Source organism: Gekko japonicus, unplaced genomic scaffold (genome assembly GCF_001447785.1).
Source record: "Gekko japonicus isolate JY-2015 unplaced genomic scaffold, Gekko_japonicus_V1.1 scaffold2906, whole genome shotgun sequence".
NCBI classification, from domain to species: domain Eukaryota; kingdom Metazoa; phylum Chordata; class Lepidosauria; order Squamata; family Gekkonidae; genus Gekko; species Gekko japonicus.
The window spans coordinates 146023-152906 of NW_015161495.1; positions in this window are offsets into that span (position 1 = coordinate 146023).

The following is a 6884-nucleotide window of genomic DNA, read 5'->3' on the forward strand; positions in this document are numbered from 1 at the left end:
AATATCAGGTTGATCTAATTTCTGTGTACTGAGGACAAGCAAGTCCTAGGTTACAAACTGAACTCTCTAATGCAAGAACAAGATGCATTTCTTCCTTTAGGAGGCGCTATTGTCAGAAGAAAATAAAAAGGTTTAAGTTTTGTTTTTTGCATGTGGGTGGGTATTCTGTTTGTAATAATTGTTTGGATACACTATATTTTTAATATGCTAGTTGTGATAATTTCATGCCAAGTAAAAATGTCCATAGTCATATTTTATGTTCCTAAAGTAACAGAATGACTTTCAATCTAGAAAAGACCAAAGAAATGCTAATGTAGCATTTTTTTCAATTTTTCCGAAAATTTCCGTTTTTTTCCAGAAAAAACTGGGGAAAAAACGGTTTTTTTCCCGAGCTTCAAAATTTCCAGAAATTTTACATCTCTAGTCTGGAGGTCAGTTGTAAGAACGAGAAATTTCTAGGTACCACCAGGATGTTAGTAGCATGCATGTAACTGTTCAGTCTCAGTCTTTTCTTACTTCTCTCTAGCCAGTCCCTTAAAGACAGCTCAGCTTACAGCTCTGCTCTCTGTTGGTGCGTTGTCTGTTGTTATTGTTCCCCCCCCCCCTCAGATGTTTCTTGTAGCCCTAGAATATCAATATATAGTTTTATAGGAAAGCTGGAGTCCTTTTTGAGGTAAGCTACTGGCTGCTTCCGGCCCTTCAATCACTCTGGGAAGACTGTATCTTTCCTCCCCTTATATGGAATGCTCTTGACACTTTAGACCCACCCCATTGAACTGACTCTTTATACTGAAATAAAATAAAAGCACTGCAATATTATCTTGTAGAACATGGTTTTTTAATCGATGCAACGAATTTGAAGTTTGAGCAAACTCCGGAGGATGACGGAAGACAGGAGGGCCTGATGTGATGTGGTCCATGGGGTCGCGAAGAGTTGGACTCGACTGTGCAACTGAACAACAAAACAGATCATGTTTTAGTCTACAGGTAGCACCGCAAAAATTGCACATCCATCGCTTCGTGGCACCTCCATAGGACAAAAATGTGGTTCCAAAGCACAGATCCTCACAGATCCTCAGGATTTTGCTATTGGGTCACCCAAATTCACCATGACGTCATGTATCGTGTTCATGGCTACGGACTGTACCACAAAATTCATGCAGTCACCACTTTTTGGAATGGCCTTGGCACAAAAATATTGTTCCGGATCATGGATCCTCAGGATTTTTCTGTTGGGTCATCCCAAATTCACTATCAAATCACACATCACTTTTTGTTCTGGCACCTGATATATGCCCCCAGTATAACTAAGGAGACAAATCCAGGTAGTCAACCGTGTTAGTCTGAAGCAGTAGATTTAGATTTAGTGTCCAGTGGCACCTTTAAGACCTTGACACAGAGAACACTCCATCTTTCTGTGTTATACCTCTGAGAATGCCAATCACAGCTGCTGGCGAAACCTCAGGTCCTACAATGCCAAGACCATTTTATTTTTATTCATTTATTTATTATTACATTTCTACCCCTCCCTCCCCGCAAGCGGGCTCAGGGCGGCTTACAATAGGGCACCATGTGCCAAAGCATAAACAGCATAAAAACAGGATAAAACAATCAACATTAAAGTGCTCAGTGGTTACAATCAAAATTTAACAAAATGGAATCAAATTTGCAAGATGGACTCCCCAATATCTTACATCGCAATAGGGAGATTAAGGACCCATAGATGTTACTCGACCCCATCCAGCGGTACTGATCACAGCGAAGTCATGGTTGATCTTCATGGGCCACCCCCCAGGTCTACCAATGGTGGCAATGGCAGTGGCTCCTACTCGAAAGCCTGGCAGAAGAGCTCCGTCTTGCAGGCCCTGCGGAACTGTAAAAGGTCCCACAAGGCCCTGATCTCCTCCGGGAGCTCATTCCTGGAGTATGACCATGGCCATACAGCCCGGAAATTCTACAACTAATGAACTCCGTCCGCGAAAGCCTTCGACAACACATTCAACCAAGGTACGATCTTTCGTGTGCAAAGCACACTTTTTCAGATAATAGTGGAATGGGATGTAAAGTTCAAACGTAGGCAGGCTGAAGAGCAAACTAACATGTAACATGAAGATGTTTTAAGCTATGCAAAAACAGAATTAAATAACAAGCTACTCATGGGGAGCAAGGGTTAGCTGTTATGCAGATTCTTACGGGGGAGGCGAATGATTGGATGTCTTGGTGGAGCCTCGCCCAGTAGGGGAAGCAGGGAACACAAGGCTGGCCAAGGGGGAGAGAGGGACTCAGGTGTCCACCGACCCCCCCCCCCTCCTGCATCATCTGAGGCCATTGCCAAGCTCCCTAGCATAAAAGTTGCACCCTGGAGGACTCTCCTGCACCCAACTGCCATCCTGCGGACCCAGGACCCAACACCATCATTTGATTCTTTGACAACTTCAACCAACTCTCCCAGGCTGAGGATGACAGGATCCTGGGCACTGTTAAGCCCCCTGGTGGACATTATCAATCTGTCCCTTAGTTCAGGGGTCTAACAATTCTATGACTATTACAGATGGTGCTTAAAGGACCAATTTATGTCTTTATCCCGGGGGGAGGGGGGGGAAGGAGGCCAGGCTTGATGGAAACCCTTGCCGTCCTCAAGTCTAGGCCTGGTGGAACATCTCTGTCTTCCTGGCCCTGCAGAACTGCATTAGATCCCACAGGGCATGAATGTCAGAGGCCCTGACTGTGTTTGAAGACAGACGGGTATTTTTCAGGCCAGGGATCACCAGAAGATTCTTCTCCCCAAAGTGTAATGTTCTTCTGGGGGTATACCAGGAAAGTTGGTCACATGGGTACGTCGGTCCCAGACCATTTAGGGCCTTAAAGGTTAGCACCAGAACTTTGAACCTGATCCGGTATTCACCCTGGAGCCAGTCCAGCTGTTGGAGCACTGGTTGTATATGTTGCAGCCTAGGATCGACATGGGGTAGTACATAAACACCTAGTCCCTTTAAATGAAACGAAGTCCTCAGGGACAGATGACCTGCATCCAAGAGTACTAAAAGAACTCATGGATGTAATTTCTGAGCCTCTGTCCATTATTTTTGAGAATTCTTGGAGAACAGATTGGAGGCGGGCAAATGTTGTACCCATCTTCAAGCACGGGGAAAAACCGGACCCAGGTAACTACCGACTCATAAGCTTGATGTCTATACCTGGAAAAGTTTTAGAACCAATAATCAGTCAGTCAGTCCTTGAGCACTTAGAAAGGACGGCTGTGATTACTAAGAGCCAGCATGGGTTTTCCACGAACAAGTCATGTCAGACTAACCTTATCTCCTTTTTTTGAGAAAGTTACTACCCTGCTTTCAGTAAGGCTTTTGATAAGGTTCCACATAATATTCTTGTTGGCAAATTGGTAAAATGTGGTTTGGACCCTATGACTGTTACGTGGATCTGTAACTGGTTGACAGATCACACCCAAAGAGTGCTTGTTAACAATTCCTCAAATGGTTCCTCGAATTTTTGATTGTATATAATTGTATATATGATTAGTCAAATGATTGTAATAAAGAAAGAACAATCGAAATTCAGTTCTGTGGGAAATCTCGAAGACAGTATTGGGATAGGATTTTTCTTGATCTTTCATCCTCTGAATCCCAGCGCCAGGAGGCAACATCAGGGGAAGGCCTCAGCTTCCCCAGATGTTGTTAGCCATCCAGAGGAACCGGTTGGCCACTGTCTGAGATAGGAAGCTGGACTAGATTTGCCACTGATCTGATCTAGAAGGGCTTTTCTGATGTTCTTAGGAATGGGTATCCAGAAATTGTCCACTCTGAAATGCACCAGGGAAGGAGGATTAAAATGCCCAACAACCTTAATTGACTACCTTGAATATAACTCAATTTTTAATATTCCCAGATATTTATACAGCGACCCTTTGTAGGTTCTATTAAAGTTGATTGTACGCTCTTTATGGATGATCTAAAAATGAATTGGCGGGCAAATGTTGCCCCCATCTTCAAGAAAGGGAAAAAGGAGGATCCGGGTAACTACCGACCCGTCAGCAACGTCTCTACCAAGAACTCATGGGCACTCAATGAAATTGCTGAAATTGCTGAGCAGTCGGGTTAGAACAGATAAAAGGAAGTACTTCTTCACCCAAAGAGTGATTAACACATGGAATTCACTACCACAGGAGGTGGTGGCAGCTACAAGCATGGACGGCTTCAAGAGGGAACTGGATAAACATATGGCGCAGAGGCCCATCAGTGGCTATTAGCCACAAGGTATAGGTAGGGACTCTGGGGCAAGGGATGCTCTGTCTTCTTGGTGCTTGGGGGGAGGGGCAACAGTGGGAGGGCTTCTACTGTCCTGGCCCCATTGGTGGACCTCCTGATGGCTCCTGGTATTTCTGGCCACTGTGTGACAGAGTGTTGGACTGGATGGGCCATTGGCCTGGTCCAACATTGGCTTCTCTTATGTTCTTAGCATGAGATAGAAATAATATGCAACAGACTATTGCTTAATAAACTTATTTTTATTTTATAAACTTGTACTGCTCTTTCAATGACCTTGCCAGAAGCAAAAGATTTGAGACTGGGCAGTAATTGGAAAGATCTGTAGGGTCCAAAGATGGTTTCTTTAAGACCGGTGTTACCACTGCCTATTTTAAATCCCCCTGGATAGACCCCTGAACTAAGGGACAGGCAGATGATGACCCCCGGGGGCCCCCATATTTCCTCAGCACTGCTTTTCACCAGTGGTCACCACACCTCAAAAAGGATATTATAGCATTGGAAAAAGTGCAGAAGAGGGCCACTAGAATGATAAAAGGGTTGGAACACTTTCCCTATGAAGAAAGGTTAAAATGCTAGGGGCTCTTTAGCTTGGAGAAACGACAGCTGAGGGGTGACATGATTGAGGTTTATAAGATTATGCATGGGAAAGAGCAGGTAGAGAAAGAGGTACTTTTCTCCCTTTCTCACAATACAAGAACTCGTAGGCACTCCATGAAATTGCTGAGCGGTCGGGTTAGAACGGATAAAAGGAAGTACTTCTTCACCCAAACAGTGCTTGACACATCGAAATCACTGCCACAGGAAGTGGTGGCGGCTACAAGCATGGACGTCTTCAAAAGGGAATTAGATAAGCATATGGAGCAGAGGTCCATCAGTGGCTATTAGTCACAAGGTATAGATAGGGGCTCTGGGGCAAGTGATGTTCTGTCATCTTGGTGCTTGGGGGGGTCAACAGTGGGAGGGCTTCTACTGTCCTGGCCCCACTGGTGGACCTCCTGATGGCACCTGGTATTTTTGGCCACTGTGTGACAGAGTGTTGGACTGGATGGGCCATTGGCCTGATCCAACATTGGCGTTGCCTATGTTCTTATTACACGGGTCTAAGAGGCAAGTGGTCGACTTGAAAGCATCTAGTATCCTGTCAATATTGCCCCAGGAAAGTCGGCTTAAGTTGTTAAACATGGAATTCAAAGACAGCCAAGTGGCCTCCTATTCACGTACTGTCAACACTGGAAGGCAAACTGTGGCAGAGTGACAAGACTACATGCACAAAAAACCCTGCAAAAGCCTCACAGCTGATGGCCAGATTATCTTGTTGCTCCTCCTAGATCTGCCAGCAGCTTTAGATATGGTAGATGATGCCATCCTGTTGGAGCATTTAGTGGCAGAAGTAGGTATCAGGGGATGTGCCTTGGCCTGCTTTAAATCATTCTTCAAGGACCACAATCTAAGGGTTGCCAAAGGAGACCAGCTATGTTTAGTGGGGGAGCTGACTTGTGGGATCCTACAGGTGCACTCTTATCCTGTATGTATTTTTTACACAGTTCTTTTTAAATGCAAAGCGCAGAAAGTTTCACTCTGAAATTCTCAGATATCGCTATATTGAAAGTTGGGGGAAGAAAATAAGGAGGTAAAAGAAGCCATGTTGGAGAAGGCCAATGGCCCATCCAGTCCAACACCCTCTGTCACACAGTGGCCAAAACCCAGGTGCCATCAGAAGGAGAAATCCTAGTTAATCCCTGGGACTCTGTGTCTGTTTTAGCCCCCATGGACCATGCCAAACCAGTAAGAAACTCAGATGCAATAATTTAACTAAGTATACAGTTTATTGAAGCGCAATACTTGATTCTCTTCAAAATAATGGGAATATTAGAGGTACGAATGCTCAGAATAGAAACAATACATACAGGCAGGCAGTCTAATGTAATGTACTCTACACAGGTTCACCTTTGAAGTCAGAATCCTCAGCTGGTACAGAATGTCACAGCTTGATTACTATTGGGGTAAGGCCCAGAATTCATCTGACACATATCTGAGTTGCTCCTTTGGAGACTGTTCAGTCTTCCAATTTATGTCAAGGTGCTGCCTATTACTGACAAAGTCTTTCAGGGCTTACGGTCTACAGAGCTACAGGACTGCTTCTCTCAATCCAATCTATTGCAACTGCTTTGCTCATCTCGGCAAAGATAATGAGTGAGATTTTATAGAAAAAAGGATGGAGCAATTCGCTCATGTGGCTCCCACTTGGGGGAATGTCCTGCCCAAGAGGGAGAGGGAGACTCCACAGTTCTAGCATTCCACAGAGGGTGTGAACAGAATGCAATGGGTAGCTGTGTTGCTCTTTTCTACTGTAGTCCAGTAGCACCTTAAAGACTAACAAAATCTGTGGCAGAGTATCAGCTTTCGTGAGTCACAGCTCACTTCTTCAGATATCTAACCTGGAATTTCTCTTTTCTACAGAAAGATCTTTAGGACAGAAATAAGGTTGCTTTCTAATTTTTCAATCTACTTTTCTTTGATGGAGTGCGTTTCCACACTGCAGATATTTCTATGCTTTTCCTCCCAGTGTGAATTCTTTGATGTGAAGTTAGTTTATCTTTC